The following is a 23,429-nucleotide window of genomic DNA, read 5'->3' on the forward strand; positions in this document are numbered from 1 at the left end:
TAGGGATTTTCCCCTAGCTTGAAGGGGATAGAAAGTGGATCTAGACCTCAGGGTAGAAATGGTATCACCACCTGATTGGTCACCATAGGTTCCAGCATCGTTTTGCAAGCCCTCAAGAAACACCAGAGCACAGGTATCTTCAAAGGCCAGCTCATTGATTGTTCCTGACACAGGTGGAGCATTAATCAAAAACCTGCGGTCTGGGGTATCTTGATCAGAGAAAAACTTGCATAGAGAGGTCACGGACAAATTTGTTTACACCTAGGATGGTCTGAAATAGATCAAAGCTTCTTGTAGGAACAAACTATAAACCATAGTTTAAGACCCTTCGTTCAACCTCTGAAAGTGTATATGTGGATATGGTAATAACCATATCTACTGATATTTTTGTTGTTGTTGTTTTTGGCCCTAAGCTGGTATCTGGGTTGTTCCACCTTCCCCGTGGAGATATCCATGATTACTAAATCCTGCCTCCCTCCTCCCTGGTATTGCTTTTGAGCCCAGAGAAGCTAGAGTGTTGTAATGTACTCGCCGAAGCTATAGATTCAGAGGATGTATCAGTCCTGCCACCGTTCGTTTTAGGTATTGCTCCCATGATTGTCATGGCCCTTAAGAATACCTTTGTTGTTAATAGCAGTAGGTTTATATGTACCTATAACTGGTGTTTGTTTATCACCTGATACCCCCCTCAAAGCTGCAGGCAAATCTATCCTTATCAGAGGCCTTTACTTCTGAATCTGAAAAAGTAACTTTTTTAGGGGGATCAGGTGTGAAATTCCCTGTCTTGTGTTTATTATTTCTATTGTGATGTCTCCTATTCCAATTTTTGCCCCCTCTGGAGGCATCCTGGGTATCAGCATTGAACCAAAATATGTTTATCTGGCGGCAGCGCCACACATACACTACCCCCTGAGAATAATCTTTTGGATCCCTTAAGAACTTTGTGTGTTTGGTTTGTATCACAAGTTTCTTAGATTCCTCAATCGTTTTTTAAAAAATAGCCTTAAAATATTGCTCCAATCTGAACCGATACATGCTTATTGCTACTAGCCATTTATTAGACATGACTTGCTATATTGTAACAACAACACTTAATCTGTCTGCTGGGGTATATGCCTGTATGTGCCATATTGTCACTGGTGTGTTTCATGGGAATTTACAGGTTAGGTACTCTTATTCCCCTATTAGCTGCTCGTTACGTTATACATATTTATTTAACTCCTTGGTGCACTATATGTATGATAATATATCTATTTTTAAGTTCCCTTCCTCTAATTTCCTTTCTCTCAATAGATTGAAGTATTATCATTATATATTGATAATTATACGCATAAGTATACATGCCATATGTTATTTTCCACTCTCTTGTTTGATATGTACACACAAAGGGTTAATATTCTAGGGCCAATTTGGTTTTAGCCTATCAGGCAGTTTCTTAGACTTTATATCCTACTAACAAATGTACTGTGTTATGTCTATGATTACGGTCCTTGTGACCGAAACTGGTCAGACGTTTTGGATGGCCTAGAATTTTTATCCGGTTCCTGCTGTATTTTATTTTTTTCAATAAAGTGTTAACTTTTATTCTATACCCTTCCTGGCTTTATTGGATTTCTTTCTTTTTGCTATGGCTATCACTCCAGTTTGCCTGCCTATCAGCGTGCACAATTTGTTCCAGCCGTTCATACTCCTTAGCCGGTGACGTCAGGACACCGTGAGCATCGTATATTGATTGGTCTGCGGATGGTCATGTGGTTGAGAATAGAGATGGGCTGATGTTGTAGCTGTGAGTTTCCAAGCCACTCTACAGAAACACTACTTCTTCCATTCCACCGAGTAGCGTCTGCTAAGGACTGTGGAGGTCAATTTCCCAGTGTAGGTGAGTGAAGTAACCTGTGGGACACTACTGCCTGTTGTATCTATGCCGGTCTGTACAAGGACTGTCCTTTCAAACCTTTAGCTTTTTGCTTCCCACAAAACTCGTATTCATCTATTTTTCTATTGCTTGATTATATATATCTGCCTGTCACTGCATGTAGTATAGAAAAGCATTAGGTTAAATGTGTTTATTAACTTCTTTTTTTTTATACGTCTTCATGGACCTCGCTTCATGCATAAGGTCACAGTCTTGCTGGAACAGGAAAGAGCCTTCGCCAAACTATTGCCACAAAGTTAGAAGCACAGAATTGTCTAAAATGTCTTTGTATACTGAAGAATTAGGATGAACCTTTACTGGAACTAAGGGACCTATCCCACAGCCTGAAAATAGCTCTAAACCATTATCCCTTCTCCACCAAAGTTAACAGTACTATGCTTTCCGTAGGTGTATTCTCCTGGCACCTGCCACTCCAAGATTCTGCCATCAGACTACCAGATAACACGTTTCCACGGCTTCAGTATCCAGTGGCAACACGTTATACATCACTCCAGACATGTGGTATTGTGCATGTTAATGGGAAGCTTGTGTACTACTGCTCAGCTATGGAAACTCATTTCATGAAGCCCTGGATGCACAGTTCTTGTGCTTATGTTGCTTCCAGAGGCAGTTTGGAACTCTGTAGTGAGTGACATCACAGATATGTGATTTTAACGTGCTACGCCCTTCAGCACTCAGTGGCCCTGCTCTGTGAGTTTGCATAGTCTACCATTTCATGGCTGGGCTGTTGTTTATCCTAGACCCTTCAACTTCACAAGAACAGCACTTACAGATGACCAGAGCAGATGTAGTAGGGTAGAAATCTCACAAACTGACCTGTGACAAAGGTGTCATCCTATGACAGTGCCATGTTTAAGTAATTGAGCTCTTCAGTACAACCCATTGTACTGTTAATGTTTGTCTATGGAGATGTCATAGCTATGTGCTGGATTTTATGCACCTGTTAGTTATGTGGGTGTGGCTGAAATACCTACTCAATAATTAGCAGGGGTATCCACATTCTTGACAATCTAGTGTTTCTATCTACCTCCCTACCATCTAATCTATATATCTATGCATCAATAGTAATTTTTTTCTCCACAATGAAATGACAGACATTGAAATATAGCTCCCATGATAAAAATGATGAAGGACAGAAAACAATTGGTTGTGAGAGTCTTGAATCAAGCACTAGAGATTCTCAATTTGTTGACGGGACGGGTGAGATAAATTGGAAGGTGCCCTAGTGATCTCACCCATATTAAAATGATGCAAATAATCCAAATAAACTAAAGGTATATATGTAAACTGTGCACAGAAGGATATAGTCCTTAAAACCCAGGTAATGGTAAAGGAATTATATTCTAAAGGAATTCCACCAGCGTTTATGGAGGGACCTCAGAAGACTAGAAATTGTCAAGCACTGTCCAACAGATGTAAACAGTTCAAAGGAAGAAAATATACTCACATTCTTCAGAGCTATTCACTTAGCACTACGGGCAAGATTCTCCAAAGCTCTTAGGTCTAGCAAGATTCTCTAAAAGTTCTCATCAGTAATGCAAGATCACTCAAAGAATTTTAAGAGGCAAATTATATCTTGGGAGCGGTTTATTGCTATGCAGGTTCTGGATGTTAAAGAAGGAGGGACAGGAGTATATACTGCACTTATCCTGAGATTGCCTGTGTATAGGGCAATGCTACAGTGAGTCTCACATGTCCTCCCCCAGAGGGAAAGGAGAGCAGGATTGCATACTGCAGTTATACTGAGATTGTCTGTGTATAGGGCAATGCTACAGTGAGACTCACACATCACTCCCAGAGAGACAGGAGATCAGGAGTACATATTGCAGATATACTGAGATTGTCTATGTATAGGGCAATGCTACAATAAGTCTCATATCATTACCCGAGACACAGGAGACCAGGAATGTATACTGCAGTTAACCTGAGCTTGTCTGTGTATAGGGCAATGGTACAGTGAGTCTCACATGTCACCCCCAGAGGGACAGGAGACCAGGAGAACATACTGCAGTTATCCTGAGATTGTCTGTGTATAGGGCAATGCTACAGTGAGTCTCACATGTCACCCCAGAGGGACAGGAAACCAGGAGTACATACTGCAGTTATACTGAGATTGTCTGTGTACAGGGAAATGCTACAGTGAGACTCACACATCACTCCCAGAGGGACAGGAGACCAGGAGTGCATATTGCAGTATTCTGAGATTGTCTGTGTATAAGGTAATGCTTCAGTGAGTCTCTGATGTCACCCCCAGAGGGACAGGAGACCAGCAGTGCATACGGCAGTAATACTGAGATTGTCTGTGTATAGGGCAATGCTACAGTGAGACTCACACGTCACTCCCAGAGAGACAGGAGTACATATTGCAGTTATACTGAGATTGTCTGTGTATAGGGAAATGCTACAGTGAGTCTCACATGTCATCCCCAGAGGGACAGGAGACCAGGAGTGCATACTGCAGATATACTGAGATTGTCTGTGTATGGGGCAATGCTACAGTGAGTCTCACATGTCACTCCCAGAGGGACAAGAGACCAGGAGTACATACTGCAGTTATACTGAGATTCTCTGTGTATGGGGCAATGCTACAGTGAGTCTCACATGTCATCCCCAGAGGGACAGGAGACCAGGAGTACATACTGTAGTAGTTATAATGAGATTATCTGTGTATAGGGCAATGCTACAGTGAGTCTCACATGTTAATCCTAGAGGGACAGGAGACCAGGAGTGCATATTGCAGTATCCTGAGATTGTGTATGGGGCAATGCTACAGTGAGTCTCACATGTCATCCCCAGAGGGACAGGAGACCAGGAGTACATACTGTAGTAGTTATAATGAGATTATCTGTGTATAGGGCAATGCTACAGTGAGTCTCACATGTTAATCCTAGAGGGACAGGAGACCAGGAGTGCATATTGCAGTATCCTGAGATTGTCTGTGTATAGGGAAATGCTACAGTAAGTCTCACATGTCACCACCAGAGAGACAGGAGACCAGGAGTGCATACTGCAGATATACTGAGATTGTCTGTGTATAGGGCAATGCTACAGTGAGTCTCACATGTCATCCCCAGAGGGACAGGAGACCAGGAGTGCATACTGTAGTAGTTATGAGATTATCTGTGTATAGGGCAATGCTACAGTGAGTCTCACATGTTACTCTTAGAGGGACAGGAGACCAGGAGTGCATATTGCAGTATCCTGAGATTGTCTGTGTATAGGGCAATGCTACAGTGAATCTTACATGTCATTACCAGAGGGACAGGAGACCAGGAGTACATACTGCAGTTATACTGAGATTGTCTATGTATAGGGTAAAGCCACAGTGAGTCTCACATGTCACTCCCAGAGGGACAAGAGACCAGGAGTACATACTGCAGTTATACTGAGATTCTCTGTGTATGGGGCAATGCTACAGTGAGTCTCACATGTCAACCCCAGAGGGACAGGAGACCAGGAGTGCATAATGCAGTTATACTGAGATTCTCTGCGTATAGGGCAATGCTACAGTGAGTCTCACATGTCATCCCCAGAGGGACAGGAGACCAGGAGTGCATACTGTAGTAGTTATGAGATTATCTGCGTATAGGGCAAGGAGTGCATATTGCAGTATCCTGAGATTGTCTGTGTATAGGGCAATGCTACAGTGAGACTCACACGTCACTCCCAGAGAGACAGGAGTCCAGGAGTACATATTGCAGTTATACTGAGATTGTCTGTGTGTAGGGAAATGCTACAGTGAGTCTCACATGTCATTACCAGAGGGACAGGAGACCAGGAGTACATACTGCAGTTATACTGAGATTGTCTGTGTAGAGGGTAAGGCCACAGAGAGTCTGACATGTCATTACTAGAGGGACAAGAGACCAGGAGTACATACTGCAGTTATACTGAGATTCTCTGTGTATGGGGCAATGCTACAGTGAGTCTCATGTCAACCCCAGAGGGACAGGAGACCAGGGGCGCGATCCGATATGTGGCATAGTTTTCGCGCCGCCCGTAGTTTCACCTTGCACATCGGGGTATTACATTTACTGCGCCGTCAGATGCTAAAGTGGCATAAGTAGGACAAACTGGCGTTCTTCTGAAAAGTGCGCAAATACACATTTTACTTGTCGCAAGTAACTTACGCCTGTATTTTGTTCACGTAAAGTCTCAATAAAGAGTAGTTTTATGCAAATTAGGCTAACACTCGTAAAAATCACCCGCGACTCCATATAAAAATGCGCAACGTAATTACGCTATTCAAAAGTCATATATAAACCCATGCGCAGCCGCCATTTTCTTCAGTGTGTTTGGATGGTTCGTTGAGCTACAGCACACTACAGTGGAGTGGAGGATTAGTCAGAGTAGAGAGAGAGGCGTAAACAGAGGAGTTAGTTAGGTCGCATAGTTGTTTGATTAAGCTTGTACACTTACACATATTTTTACATATTGCACACATTTTGCATACATACATATACAAAATACACAACACTTTTTTTTTTCTAACACCTCACACAGAGAGCTAGAAGGGATGATGGGAGGGGAGATCCCCGAGAGCTCCAGAGACCAGGCACATCAAGGAGAGGGACAGAGGGTGCACATGGGGACAGAAGGGGGGAGGAGGGAGAGGATAGGGAGGAACCCACACCAGGGACATCGCAGGGAGCAAGCCAGGTGTCCACAGAGGATTAGATGTCCTAATTTCTCATTCGATGAGAATGTTGCCCTAGTCCAGGCCATCATGGACAACCACAGTGCCCTCTTTGGCCAGGAGAAGGGCAAAGGCGTTGCCAGAAGGCGTAAAACGGCATTGTCAGTATATTTATGAAAATCTAAGTAGTGCTCTCCAAATAATATATCAGCTTATGGCAGGGTTATAACACAATATATTTAATAATTATCCTTAAAAATAGAAACCCTTAACCAACATGCATCTACTAGAAACCATACAATTAATATAAATACCTGAATTCTTTTATTTACTTAATATCCATGAACATTTTGAAATATATTTGCAATACCAGAATATGACACAATATTATATACGTTAAAACCGACTATTAAGATATGCTATCATCCTTACAAAGCCCAGAAAAATTTACCTTCACAAATCAGCCTTATTTACAAATAGCCTTTCATTCAGTTAACACAATGGCCCCTAGTTATCAAAGCGTCTAATATGGTGCATTCGCGACGTCAAGTACGCTCGCCATACTTCGACATACATCGCCGTTGCGGACCGTAATACGTTCGCCATAGTTATCAAAAAACCCGTCCAAAATATGCGCGTCAAATACGGTGCGAAGAGAAGCGGACTGTTGATGACTGTTAGTTAACGACGTCTCAGCGATTCGAGCTTTTCCCAACTTTATTTATATCTCCAGTAAATTCAATGAACAGAGCACATACTTTTTCAGCAGATGATTGTATATATATATATATATATATATATATATATATATATATATATATATATATATATATATATATACACACACTGCAATTTTTTTTTTTGCTATAGAATTTTAAATATAGCAAGTAGCGACATATTCTGATAAAAATGTAGTGTTTCTTTTTCTTAAAAATTTCATATATTGTACATATTTAATTATTATATTGTTATATTTTCAACTTTAATATGTAAATATATATACACAGTATATGTATTTAATATCTGTCAATATCTGAAGGGGATATGACAAATATTTACACCAGTGGGAGCTAGCTGATCGTTGAGCCTACTATGTATTTCTTTTGTCTGTATATTTATTAATTGCGACAAGTAAGGTCCAACACTGTGCACAAACTAATTTTTAAAGAGACACACACTTGGAGCCTAATTCATTGAAAAAAAAATTCATTTTGTATTCTATATCGAATGCATTAAATGCCCCCCCCCCTAGTGTCAACATAATTTCTAATTTACATGTTTCTTTTGCAGCATCATATAGATAGATATAGATAGATATAGATAGATATAGATATGTATATGTCTATCTATATTTATATATCTGAAGGGGATAGCAATTGACAAATATCTACACCAGTGGGAGCTAGCTTACCTTTGAGCCTATTTTTTTTTTTTTGTCTTTCTATATCAATTAATTGCGACAAGTTAGGTCCCACACTGTGCTCAAAATATGTAATCCCTATTTAGAGAGAGACACACTTGTAGCCTAATTCATTACAGGCATTTTTTCTTTTTGTATATTGGATCTGTTACGGTTGCCTCCAGGCTGGCTGGAAGTTGGACCGTAGAAAAGGATGCTCCTAGCGCTCACCAAAGGAGCAGCAGCACCGTAGACACTATAATTACTGCGTAGTCACCATAAGTAATGCAGAGACTATGAACCACCGCTGCTGGGCTGGTATCTCGCCGTCTGCTCTGCGCCCTGGACCTACGACCAGGCTCCAGTAGGTGAACCTCTTCCTTCTGTAGCAATCCCTGTAGCTAAGGGAGTATGAAAAACATAGCAATCCCTGTAGTGATATAAGCTGTATCCTACAAACATGAGTCAAAGCTGCAAGTTAGAGGGTCAAAAATAGGTCTGATGTGCTGGAGCACACAGCCTCCTTTTTATTGAGGTTACATGCAAACAGGACACTCTCAGGGGGAGGCATAAAATCCCCCATCACACATTTGATATTAGATAGAGAGACACTCCCTTTGACAGGCCACAACATTTACTTCAGCAGATAACATTACACACAATAAAACAATGCAGTCCACCTTATCAATACTAGTCTGATTAGACAATGGGAAAGTTGATCACTAAACCTAATTAGAGCTAATCCCAGCAGACTTGTATTTAGAATAGGTTTCTTGAAGCTGAACAAAATTTAACTCTTAATGGCACACAATGAAACTGAACCAAGTGGGAGAAAGCCAGGGACAAGTCATTTCACAGGTCTGGGGACATAGTCTTAAAGGGGCATTGTTCACCAAAGTCACAATATGTCCCCAGACGGTTCTTAAAGGGCCATACACACCCAATAAAAGTTAATAGGTTTTCAGGGGCACAATCTTCCAGGGGCCATAGTCATGTGGAAGGAGGCTGGCAAATAGGCTTCTCCAAAATCCAGGGAAGCAGGGCAATTTTCCATTTAAAGGGCCAGTTACAAATAGCAGTTTGTAACATATCTCCCCTTTTGGAGGGAGACTAACAAGGCACCTGACCTTCTGTCGGTCAGTGCCTAAGTTAGTCTCGCAACCCACCCACAAATAAACACTAGCAGCAAAGCAGCCCCCCCCACAACAAGTAGCACTGGCCTGTAGGTTCCAGGTTATAGGATGAAAGTGTAGCATCCTCTGCCTTCCTGGCGCAGCTGGGCAAATAGCTGATGGTACTTGGGGGGCAGAGGCCAGCGGCACTCTGCCCTGGTGCCAGCGCTTCTGCTGGGGTGAGGGGTTTTCAGGCCAGTCCTGTAACAAGGGGGTCTGTAGGGCAGAGGCCAGCAGCGCTCTGTCCTGATGCCAGCTCTTCTGCTGGGGGAATTGGGGCATAGTCCTGCCCGGTGGCAAAGGGAACGTGGGGGTCAGTGGGGGTTAACATCTCCACTGTTAACCCTGGGCCCAAGTTAGGAGTTAGCTGGGGAGGGGGAGATTGGCTTACCTCCTCCTCCTGATACTCCGGCGGCTGTTGGGAAGGGAGGTCGATGCTCTCCGCTTCCTGTGGAACATGCTGCGGCTGGGGAGAGAGACCGGTTGTCTCCTCTCCATGGAAGGCACACTCCGGCTGGGGAGGGAGGTCGATGCTCTCCCCTCCCTGTAGCTGGGTCTGTCGCTGGGGATCTGGGCCGCCTGCCCAGCATCCCTGTAGGGCCGGTAGAGAGACTGCGGTCCCATCTCCACCTGCCTGCTGGGGGTCCTCCCAGGACCAGTCTATGAGGCCTGCTGCCTCTGGTATCTCTGGTTGGGGTTGGGGAAGGAGACCGGTTGTCTCTTCCCTCTGCACAGTATACTGCCGCTGGGGGGGAGGGAGGTCGCTGCTCTCCTCTCCCTGTGGAACATGCTGCGGCTGGGGAGAGAGACCAGGTGTCCATACCCTCAAACTCCACAGTTGGCGCTCAAAGGCTCGTGCCGCTTTGTTCTCCGTATCCAATTCCCGGATGATGCGACTGACTACCTCCTGCGCAGGTCCTGGACCATATCGGACTAGCCGCCTCTTTACCTCTGGAACGAAATCCGCGCCCTCATAGCGACGGATCCGGTTGAGGTGCTCTTCACATGGTTCTGACCAGTATCTTGTCAGCTCCATGCTGCTGTAGGTAGGGACGCTGCGCAGTGGCTAGCGTTGCCCTCAATTACTCTCCTACGATACCAGTGCTGTTGTGGTGCTGCTCCTTGCGCTAGGACGCCAATCCCACCGCTGCCGCCAAATGTTACGGTTGCCTCCAGGCTGGCTGGAAGTTGGACCGTAGAAAAGGATGCTCCTAGCGCTCACCAAAGGAGCAGCAGCACCGTAGACACTATAATTACTGCGTAGCCACCATAAGTAATGCAGAGACTATGAACCACCGCTGCTGGGCTGGTATCTCGCCGTCTGCTCTGCGCCCTGGACCTACGACCAGGCTCCAGTAGGTGAACCTCTTCCTTCTGTAGCAATCCCTGTAGCTAAGGGAGTATGAAAAACATAGCAATCCCTGTAGTGATATAAGCTGTATCCTACAAACATGAGTCAAAGCTGCAAGTTAGAGGGTCAAAAATAGGTCTGATGTGCTGGAGCACACAGCCTCCTTTTTATTGAGGTTACATGCAAACAGGACACTCTCAGGGGGAGGCATAAAATCCCCCATCACACATTTGATATTAGATAGAGAGACACTCCCTTTGACAGGCCACAACATTTACTTCAGCAGATAACATTACACACAATAAAACAATGCAGTCCACCTTATCAATACTAGTCTGATTAGACAATGGGAAAGTTGATCACTAAACCTAATTAGAGCTGATCCCAGCAGACTTGTATTTAGAATAGGTTTCTTGAAGCTGAACAAAATTTAACTCTTAATGGCACACAATGAAACTGAACCAAGTGGGAGAAAGCCAGGGACAAGTCATTTCACAGGTCTGGGGACATAGTCTTAAAGGGGCATTGTTCACCAAAGTCACAATATGTCCCCAGACGGTTCTTAAAGGGCCATACACACCCAATAAAAGTTAATAGGTTTTCAGGGGCACAATCTTCCAGGGGCCATAGTCATGTGGAAGGAGGCTGGCAAATAGGCTTCTCCAAAATCCAGGGAAGCAGGGCAATTTTCCATTTAAAGGGCCAGTTACAAATAGCAGTTTGTAACAGGATCTAATGCATTAAATGTCTCCCCCCCCCCATATTATTTTCTAATAGACTGCTGTTTCTTTTGCATCATTATATATAGATATATAGAGCGAGAGAGAGAGAGAGAGAGAGCGCGAGCGAGATGTCTATCTATCGATCTTTATATATATTTATATATCTATTTATATCTATCACTTAATATCTCTCTCTCTGTATGTACATATTTTTCTATGTCATTTTCAAATATAATATGTGTTTATGTATATATATATATATATATATATATATATATATATATATATATGTACATGCATACAAAGAGAGAGAGATATGAAATTATAGATATTAATAGATACTTAAATATATATATATATTTATATTTTTAAATTAATATATACTTTTAATTAATAAATGGAACACCAATATCATAGAATATATTTTCAAGCGACAATACCAACCTTGAACTCATCTTAAAGGAAAACCAAGCACATTTATGTACGTTCAGAATTGTCATTTAAAATTCGATTTCACATTATTTTAAAAATTAATATTAACCTTTTAATTAGTGCTTTCGTTATCTTTATTTTAAAAAGGAATCTAGGCTGAGGATCAAGAGAAATTCATTTGAACCACCCTTTCAAAAACACTATTTCATTGTTGATGTTCAATCTGCAAGGTCAACTCATGAATGATTGATTGCCAATGGGTAATTGAAATATTGCCAGTACAGTCAGTTGACCGTTGTCTTTTATGTCTCTTGGAGGATGAGAGTATAAATGTACTAAGCCTTAAAAAGCTGTGTATTCAATTCAATTTATAGTGCTTGCCTTATCCTCACAAGTTTGCCCACCATATATACAATTTATATCAAAAATATCTTTTACCCGTGTTATTTAAGTTTTTGTAATTGGTCAATAAGGGTGTAGCTCCATACTCAAAACTTACTATCTGAAGCATGAACAATAAAATTTGATATTTAGTTTCACTTGACTCCTCAGATAACCTTTTCTACTTGCAATAGCAATGCATATGTGACAGTCAATCATATAACGATTCAAATTTTACAAATATCTGGCGGACCCGATACGACAGTGCGGATCTGGTCCGCAAGACCTTGCTGAATATCCTCTCTATTCAGCATTGCACCAGCAGCTCTTGTGAGCTCCTGCTGCAACACCGCACCCTGCAGACTTGAGAATAATCGACGACCAGAAGGTAGTGTCAATCAACCCGATGGTACTGTATCATTTGTAATTGTTGAGATTACTGTCCGCCTCATAAGATCTGGTGGACAGGGTTATTGATCATCAGTCTTTATACTGCTGCTCCCTAACTTGTTTTTCTTTTGATTCCTAATAATTGCCAGAATCACGTTGTTACTAACTGCTATTTGTAACTGGCCCTTTAAATGGAAAATTGCCCTGCTTCCCTGGATTGTGGAGAAGCCTATTTGCCAGCCTCCTTCCTAATGACTATGGCCCCTGGAAGATTGTGCCCCTGAAAATGTATTAACTTTTATTGGGTGTGTATGGCCCTTTAAGAACCGTCTGGGGACATATTGTGACTTTGGTGAACAATGCCCCTTTAAGACTATGCCCTCAGACCTGTAAAATAACTTGTCCCTGGCTTTCTCCCACTTGGTTCAGTAAATAGGGCTTACTGAACCAAGTACCACACATGCAGAGTGTTCCACAGAAAGGGAGCACTGTTACAAAAGCATTAGTTTTCATTGTGTGCCATTAAGTGCTATGTGACAGACCCTTCGGTCAGAACTAAAGAGTTAACTTTGTTCAGCTTCAAGAAGCTAGTTTCTAAATACAAGTTTGCTGGCATCAGCTCTAATTAAGTTTAGTGATAAACATTCCCATTGTCTAATCACCTCCAGAGTCAGACTGCTGTTGATAACATGGACTGCATTGTTTTCTTGTGTGTAACTTGTTATCTGCTGAAGTAATGTAATTCTACTATGGCCTGTCAAAGGGCGTTGTCTCTCTATCTAAATGTATCAAATGTGTGATTGGGGATTTTATGCCTCCCCCTGAGAGTGTCCTTTTTTTGCATGTAACCTCAATAAAAAGCAGGCTGCGTGTTCCAGCACATCAGACCTTTTCTGACCCTCTAACTTGCAGCCTTGACTCATGTTTGTAGGGGACAGCTATAATCACGACAGGGATTGCTATGCTCTTCATACTCCCTTAGCTACTGAGCTCTTGTAAGAGTTCTTGTTCCTGATCCTGCTTCGTTCTACAGAAGGAAGAGGTTCACCTACTGGGAGCCCTGGTCGTAGGTCCAGGGCGCAGAGCAGACGGCGAGATACCAGCCCAGCAGCGGTGGTTCGTAGAATCTGCATTACGTATGGTGGCTACGCAGTAGTTATGGTGTCTACGGTGCTGATGGTCCTTTGGTGAGCGCTAGGAGCATCCTTTTCTACGGTCCAACTTCCAGCCAGCCTGGAGGCAACCGTAACACACGTCCCCTTAATAAATGTGTCAATGCATCTATGTGCCTTTCATCAATCAAGCAGGCTATATCTATTTTGAAAAATTGTTGCATATTTATACTGATTTACCTTGGTTTTTTCAATGTCACTAGAAATTAATCTTTAAATCAATACAGTGAGACAGTAATAACTCTGAAATAATTTTTTTTTTGGTTTTTCTATTTTTTTTTTTAATAAAAAAAAGAAATCTATCAAATATCATTGAGGGCCTCCTGCATATGCCGAATGCCCTAGCAAACCACGCGTAGGGCCTCTGCCAGTTTATCCAAGACCGGCTGTAGAAACGGTCCAGTTTGGGTCCCCTGATCTCGATCTAGAAAAATAACAAAATACTGTATGTTAGATAAATTATTTATCAATATCGAATTTGTCAAACATTATATTCTTTTCACTTACATTCCTCCTTATGCACCTCCTCCTCTTCCTCCCTAGGCACCTCTTCCTCAAAATCCACCTCCTCCTCTTCCTCCAAAGGCGGCACCTCCTCCTCCTCCTCTCCCCCCCTAGCCACCTCCACTGCTGGTGAAAATGTGTTTGGAGAATCTATCCCCGGTACTTGGTCGTCTGTAAGAGATGAAACATAGTAATGAATAATGTGACGAAACCAATCTCGCCACTGTACATTGGAGGGCCTGTTATGGAACATTCTTTGGGCTGGAGGTACATGGGCTTAAGGATACCCAGAGACTGCATGGAAATATGGAATTTTATATGCTGGACACCCCATGTACTTTCACAACTCTGTCTTATGTCTATGTCACCCTGTATCCATAATTACAGGATGGGTACAGGGTGTGAGTGCACCTTTTGGGAGCAATTGTGACTCTATAAAGCAAGTGGGCATAAAAGACTTTATAGCTAATAAGAACTGTTCCTATATTCAGTAATAAGATGTATTCTATGTATGTTTAAGATCTGATTGTGTCTCAGGAGTCTGTCTGGGTAAACTGATTGTGTCCTTGTGTGATTATGTTAACTAGACTGCCCAACATCAGATTGTCTGAGTACTTAATATGTTAATCTGTTTTACCTGTGAATAGACAATTGTTAGAGGTTTGATGCATTGTTCATATGTTTGCTTTACTGTTAAACCAATGCCCTTTGTAACCTGAAGCCAGGGTGTATAAATCTGTGTGCTGCCTTCAAATAAAGGAGACATTCTGTTTTAAACCTGAAACTGGCTGGGTTGTGAATTGCTGATTCCCTATGCAGGACATTGTTCCCTGGTACTAACCCTTGGTACACTGTTGGTACCGTAACAAATAAGTATTAGTAAGATCAATGTCCACTACCAAATTTTACAATTCTTTCATTAAAAACTATTTTCAAAGTCTGCAAAATATCCCTTTTTTTAAAATTTAATAAATACATAAAGTGTAAATAAAAAATATAAATTTTTCCTTTCATCTTTTTTTAATAGATTATAAATGTTTTCAATCATGATAATTTAATTCATTCTTCTATTATATTTCTAAGAAAAGCATATCTAGATATTCTCCGTAGTTGCAGATTTGTTAATGATCAGAGATGCCTTGATTAAATGACAAATCCATACGCAATGTGATAACTTCATCAAATGATAGATATAGAATGAAGTAAACGTATTATAACTATATTGTCAAGCTTTTAAAATATTCCAATCTTTTTGTAAAATTGGAAAGAAAATGTTTGTTTTTATTGTCCTTATTGTCTCTCTCTGTCTCTCGTCTCTGTCTCTCTAGATATAGATATATAGATCTATATACATATCAATATCTAAATGGATAGAGATAGAGATATATAAAAACATATATTCTATATATGATTAAACTTTAATGTATCATTGTTAATAAACATGATGGAGCATGAATATTTGTTTTAAATTCTCTATAAAATAAATTATGTTGATAATCTAAGGTTGAAGAAATAAATTGTATTGCATTGATCCTCTACAGTAATTATGGGTTGTTGTATGATGATTTTTTGAATTTGAGTAAATGAAATACATAGAAATAACAAAAATAAATGGCCTGCTAAAAAGTAAATTATATTCTAAAATAAATGTAATGTATTCCTGTAACACAGTCAAATAAAGAATAATTTATTAATCAATGAACAATTAATGTAATTGTTAATTGATTGCGTCATTTAAGTATCCATCTATCAACTTCTGAGTACAATGCACAATATACGGACCAGCGCTCTTAACGCTGCATAGCGCTCCCGCCGCCGAAGGTCCAAAAACCTTCACAGGCACCCTCCTCATCCTCCGCATCATCTCATAGATGATTCTGTCCCTGTCTTCGTGCCGTATCCCCCGTACACCGCCTATGCGACGGGGAAAGTAACGGTTCATACCGTATACCAAAATAAGTAGTTCTCCCTGTGTAAAAGGCGTAGACATAATTATTCTGTCTATCTCACAAATCCAAAAAAATGTATGAAATTTTTTTAAAGTGCGACATACATATAGCAATTTCCGAGAAATATGATTGGTTGTTTCAAGTGTACATAAAAATATCAATATTTGGTTGGCGGATTATATGTAGCACGTGTTCCTGACGATTAACATGCAATTTACATTTTCAAATGATATGATATAATACATGCGCCACTAATTACTTGCATGTCAATAACAAACTTTAAATGTAAAATACGAAAGATTAACATAGGATTGTCTGGAATCATACGTCCTTTAAATATCAAATATTAAAATATAATATCCCTTTGTTTACTGTCATAATCATTTGGAAAAGTAATTTTGTTATAATGCTGTCGCTTTAAAAAATAAAAATATGTGAATTTAAAAATGTCGTCAACATTCACCCAGGCCTAACTGTTAATTTTTATGTTTGCAATGAATATATATTTCCAAAAATATTAAAAAAACATCTATGGCGCTGTATAAATAAGTTTGCGAATGTGAATCCGTCATGCTAGTCTATAGGATGTCATACTTGTCTACTAGTATAAAAACCGTTTGACACCCTGTAGAGGATGAACATTCATCCTCAGTGAATGTTGACAACATTATTAACTACAAAAATATCTCATTTATTAGTGCGACGGCGATATACAAAACAAAGCCAAATTTGATTGGTTCTTGGGTGTAAATACATATAATATTCGGTTGGCTGATTGCATGTCTCACGTGTTCACCATTACTGGTTCTTTAAAGTGTAACAAAAAATATTTGGTTGGCTGTTTATATGTTTCACAGGTTCATAACTATTACTGTTTAATTCCTTAACAAACAAATCATGCAACAGTATTAAAGCAACGTAAAACCAATTAATTTACTTACGGTTTACTCAAATATCAAATTGTGAGATTGCCTGTATTCATGCGGCTACAAAGTATATGCAAATATTTAAAGAGATCCCTCTCCTGTCGGACAATAGACCTCAAATAAAGTAAAATAAGCTGACCCCTTTTATAGACAACTATGACACACTGTAGACACGTATGACACACTGTAGACACGTATGACACACTGTAGACAAGTATGACGGATTAACCGTCAAATAATTTATACTGCGACATTGATATAATTTTAAACATTCTCTAAGATTGCTTTAATGAGACATCAAGAGATCGTTATTATTCGATTATTAAACGGGCGTCATAAATGACGAAATTATATTAATAATATTAATTTTGTTAAAATTACAATAAAAAATTACAATTGTTAACTGCTAATTAACAAATTTTTACCAGTCTATAAAAGGGAATGTAAAATGGAGTCTAATCACCTATGCTTTACAAGAGCTGTAGGTACAACAGAGTTGCTATATTTATTGAGATTGATTATTTATTTATTCTCTTGCTGCTATTTTTATCTTGTTATGTCTGCGCCTGGTAAAACTAAGTCAGGGTGCAGCGTACAATTTAATTTTGAGCAAAACAAAATTTTAGTGACCCTTGTTTTAGAACATTATGATTTTATTATTGGTTCTAAAGCCCATAAGACCTCGCTCTCCAGGAAATCAGAAATCTGGAGAGCAATCGCTGACAGTGTGTCCGCCGAAGGGAATCATCCCAAAACGGTGGCACACTGTAAGAAAAGATTTTCGGACATCAAAAGACAATTAAAGGCCAAGCTGTCCAGGGAGTTACAGTCTGCACGTCGGACCGGTGGTGGCGAGCCGTATGTGGCTGAACTATGCGAATATGAGGTTCAGCTGCGGGAGAAGCTGGGAGCAAACATGACGCTCGGTCTGGATTTAGTGGGGCATGATACTGACGAGTTGGCAGGTAAGATGATATTACTTGAAATATTCATGTCGCACATTTTTGTTATTGTTCCATCAAATGTTTATTAAAGGGACATAACACCAACATTTTTTATTTTATGATTTAGAAAGAGAATATAATGTAAAACATCATTTTAAGTTACTTATATTATCTAATTTGTTTGATTCTCTTCAGATTATTTGATGAAAAGCATATCTATATATGCTCAATAGCTGCTGATTGGATGCTGCACATAGAAGCATCATATGATTGGCTCACCCATGTGCATTGCTTTTTCTTCAAATAAGGAAATTTTACAAATAGAGAAAAAGAAAATATGAAAGTCAACAGGAATGTGTTTTACATTTATATTATCAATATGAATCATGAAAGAAAGATTTTCGGTTTAGTGCCCCTTTTAAGATCATTATGTGCAATATTAGTCATATTTTATTTCATGTATTTTGTTGAAGCATCTACCAGTGCAGCAGCTGCTGTTGCTGCTGATGCTGAATCCGATAGTGAAGATGCTGCAGATGGCGATAATACACTGCTATTGCCCGTCAGTATCCACACTGAATCCAGCCACAGCTTCTCCTCGGCCGCCACGCACCCGGACATTATGTGCAGCACCCCTGATGTAGCAAGCATTGGCCGATCTACAGGTATGTTTACTATTATTAGCTTGCTTTGAATTTAATTGTTTTCACTTGTATGATTGTTCTAATTTCTAAATATGTATATTAATTTTTATTTATCTAGTTGATGTCCAAAGGGCTTTAGGACCACCTCCAAGATCTACGATCTCCTCCTCAGGTAAAAAAAAACAAAAAACATCCAAATATAATGTTATCTTATTATCTTTCTTTGCAAATCCTGAATGTAAGCTTAAAAGACAGGCCATTTGGGATTTAGCACCTGGGTACCGCTTTTTGATTGTTGTCTATATGTAAACATCCAATCAAAAAAACGGTCTACATTTTATGGAAAAATAATGTGCCTGCTTGTAATATTACTTTGTATAGATTTTCAAGGAAAGATAAAAAGAAAAATTATCGATAATAGGATTAACTAATAATCTTGCTTAATATGTCATGATCTATCTGAATCATGTAAGTTTAGTTCTTACTAGCCTATCACTTTAATGATGATTAAATATATTTGAATTTACAGTTCTTTGCAACTTAAAATGAATGAAAGGTTTGGATAATCACCTGTGTATTGCATGACCATTCTTTGAGGCCTATTTAACTAATGTCTGTCGGACATGATCCGACAGTGCCGATCAGGTCTGACAGACATAGCTGAATGTGAAGAGCAATACGTTTGCAGAGCTCAGAGCAGGTGGACAGGGTTATGGAACAGTGGTCTTTAGACTGTTGCTTCATAAGTGTTGTTTGCCAAGAGTCAGAATACTCCCAATAAACACGGCCCTTAAAGCTACATACGGATCTTGATAAATGGACCTCTATCTCTTTCTCTCTCTCTCTGTCTTATGTATTAACCGACAAATGGAGTTGTAGGTACAAAGTTTGAGAGCATGCAGGCTTTAAAGAAAATGCAGTTATAAGCAGACGTATAAAGAATGCTGCTCCATACCCTTGACTCTATTCACCACAATTGAGTCTGATCTTGTTTATTGAACACCACAGTGCTGACGGCCATTGTCCGTGACTCTGAAGGGGGCATTCTCTACATTCAGTGGGTTATTGTGGACATGATCTGCACTGTTGGATCATGTCCAACAGAACCAAGATAAATAGGCCTAGAATATATTCTCTGTGCAACATCATTGTCATTACTCAAGCTTATAACACCATTAGTGGTGCTTGTAATCATGTCATTGATTAATAAACAGATTTTGATATTGTTGAATTTATAAAATTGATGTGTTAAAAATGATGTTGTACGGTGAATAATTTAATAAAATGTTGAATATGATATATTTTTGTTACTAAGCCCCTTTAAAAGTAGAAATGAATATACACATTCTTATTTATTTTATACATTTCAGATAACATACAATATACAAATCAGTAAAGTTAAAATACTGTGTCTTACAAATTTGATTGTGTTATGATTGATTTAAGATATATGTTTAATATCATATGCATTTAATACTTCCAAATACATTAAGTTAACTAACAATATATATTTCTTTTTTCATTTCTTTAGGATGCCGAGCGTGCATTACAGACTTCGGAGGAGATCGACTGTTGTCTTCGTGGGCTGAGAGATTTGACAGAGGAGTCGTCCCTGGGAGAGACCCTATTTCCAGAATCACAGGATCAGGGAATCTCCCAGGGAACATCAGAAATAGATTCTCTCAGCCGTTCTGCCCCTCCTGACCCCGAACAACCAGCTGCTTTGGACCCTGGTGGTCATGCCCCATCAGCTCATGACCGTGCTAATAGGAAAAATAAGGACTTGACATTTGTATTTGATCGTGTTTTTGATGATCACTCAACTCAGATGGAAGTTTTTGAAGAGACTACAAAACATGTGCTTGATGGTGTACTAAATGGATACAACTGCCCAGTTCTGGCTTATGGCGCTACTGGAGCAGGAGAGACTCATACAATGCTGGGGTCACCTGATGAACCTGGGGTGATGAATCTCACAATCATGGACTTGTACAATCGTATAAACAGTTTGAAAGAAGAGAAGATATGTGATGTTGCCGTTTCATACTTAGAGGTGTACAATGAACAAATCCGTGACCTTTTGGTGAAGTCTGGTCCTTTAGCTGTCCGAGAAGATGCTCAAAAAGGAGTGGTGATACAAGGATTGACATTGCATGAGCCTAAATCCGCCCAGGAGGTCCTGCAGATGCTAGATTATGGAAATAAAAACCGAACTCAACATCCTACTGATGCAAACGCAACTTCTTCAAGATCACACGCTGTCTTTAATATTTACTTAAGACAGCAAGACAAAACAGCAAGTATTAATCAGAATGTTCGAATTGCAAAAATGTGCTTGATTGATCTTGCGGGCTCTGAACGTACCAACGTTACAAAGGCAAAAGGTGAACGTTTACAAGAGGGCGCAAACATCAATCGTTCATTATTGGCTCTGGGGAATGTTATAAATGCTCTTGCAGATCCAAAGAGCAAGACACAACATATCCCTTACCGTAATAGCAAACTTACACGATTACTGAATGATTCACTCGGAGGAAATTGTTGTACTATCATGATTGCTGCAGTTAGTCCATCTTCATTGTCTTATGATGATACTTGTAATACACTTCGATATGCAAACCGAGCCAAGGACATACAGTCTTCAGTTAAGAGTAATGTTGTTAGTTTGGACAGTCACATTAGTTAATATGTCAAGATCTGTGAACAACAAAAACAAGAGATTGCAATGTTAAAAGACAAGCTAAAAAGATATGAAAACCAAAAGGTCTCTACTGCTGATCAGATCCAAAAGTATCAATGCACAAGCCAAGAACAAGCTAAATCCGAGAGATGTCGAGACACTCTCCGCTGTCTGTTTGCCAACAGAGAGGAAATAAGATTGGCGTTTCTCAACCTGGAAATGCGTCTTAAAGAAAACCAGCTAAAAATGTCCTATCAAAAGCAGCATCTTGAACAAATTTATGTGCTCTGCTCCCTTGAGAAGACTGTGAAGGCGACTTGCAATCGGCGTCACAGACTTGAAGTGCTGAAAAATCAACTTCTGCTTCTACAGAATTAAAAGGAAGAGGAACAGAAATGCCTTGAAGAGAATACAATCTTGCTCCATCGTGTTGAAAATGAAATGAGATTGTTGACTCAAGACAAACAGATTCCAGAGGAGCTGTCTAGAGATTTGCAGTATTGCCACTTAAAGTTAAAGGTATCCGATTTAAAATCACAAATTGATCACATGACTCGGCTTGTGTCCCTTCAGGAACGAGAAAACAAACACAATGAAAAGTTGCTGAATACTTTGCTACCATCTTTTAGAAGACAATATTTACTATTAAATCAAGCTGGATTAGTAAATGACAGTATAGAAGCCGATTATAAAGAAATTGAACAGTTGGTTCAGAGAGCGAAATCGGTGGTGTGGGCTGACCAGAAAATTCTTGAAGATCCTAATACAAATGACGTCCCAGAAGTTGCTGCTTTAGTTACTTTTCCTCAACTGACATACAATCAAACAACTCCATGCAGTTTACAACCCATAGATAAGAAAGAAAACATTTCCCATAAACCTTTAGACGCCACTTTTCCCTGTAAAAAGACCAGGCGACAGTTGTTGGTGTCTCCATTACAAAAAAAAAATGTTGAAGCATCTCACTTACCTAAGAGTAATCTGTTAAATGATTCTATAAGCAATGAATGTGCCCCTATTGTTTACACACCAGAAAGTTGTAACAAGACCTTAGCAATTGTCAAACAAGTTGCTCAGATCCTGCGTTTACAAAAGAAAAGAGAAAATCCAGTAAACGTTACGTCTGAAGAGAGAGGAAATATCCGGAGCACTTTCAACTTCAGAATGCCAACGGAATCTGAAAATGCAGATATGAACTCTACAGCCATTCTGGCTCAAGGCAACAATGAAATACATTTGGAGCCCATACCGGGTTTATATGTTAAAGGACAGCCTAGCATAAGCATATCGCAAAGAGTCGCTGTTCCCGCTTTACTGAATAAAAATTCTGGAAAACAAAAAGAGATACCATCTTATATGGCTATGACTTCGTCTGCTGAAAGAAAAAGAAAGCTATTAAGCTCTACAGTAACCAATGTCTTAAAAGAGGAGCAGTCAACTGTTCTAGCTGCAAAACGCGTGAGGCGGAATGTTAGTTTTGACTTGAAAGCTTTACGAGTGCGCCGAGCAGTAGGAACTTTAGAAAACAAGGATGTGGTTACTCCGAGACGCATACCCAGAAGTATTTCAGAAGGGAATATGTTTGGTACAAAAAAGAAGCCCTTCTCCTTTCTTGGGTCAACACAATCTTTTATGCAAGCTTCAAAAAACAAATTGTTTAACCCCTAAAAACAGAACATGGTTATAAAGAACAGTGGGTTATTATATAACTAAAATATAGTCTAAGTTGTATTTCTGTTTGCACTAAACCATAACTTTGTATTTTATTAGACTGGATTTTAAAAAAAGGATGTTTGTCAAAAAACACACAAATGTTGTTATTGTACTTTATCTGATGGTACTGAGTACTGGATATGTGTGTGGATGTGCTTAAGTTAAATAAAGAATTAATTATTCACAGAAAAAAAAACCTGTGCACATGGGGATAAAAACCTTTATATTCAGTATTATTGTTACTGCTATAGAATTATATCTGTAACCTGTGCAAATGGGGATAAACACCTTTATATTCAGTATTATTGTTACTGCTATAGAATTATATCTGTAACCTGTGCACATGGGGATAAACCCCTTTATATTCAGTATTATTGTTACTGCTATAGAATTATATCTGTAACCTGTGCACATGGGGATAAAAACCTTTATATTCAGTATTATTGTTACTTCTATAGAATTATATCTGTAACCTGTG

The 23,429-nt window shown here is 39.7% G+C and overlaps 1 pseudogene; it reads left to right on the plus strand.

Moving 5' to 3' along the window:
* The first annotated feature begins 17,526 nt into the window (after positions 1-17,526).
* On the plus strand, positions 17,527-22,906 carry LOC128636742 (kinesin-like protein KIF18A; annotated as a pseudogene).
* Positions 22,907-23,429: the final 523 nt, after the last annotated feature.

The sequence above is a fragment of the Bombina bombina genome, chromosome 7 (assembly GCF_027579735.1).
Source record: "Bombina bombina isolate aBomBom1 chromosome 7, aBomBom1.pri, whole genome shotgun sequence".
NCBI classification, from domain to species: Eukaryota; Metazoa; Chordata; class Amphibia; order Anura; family Bombinatoridae; genus Bombina; species Bombina bombina.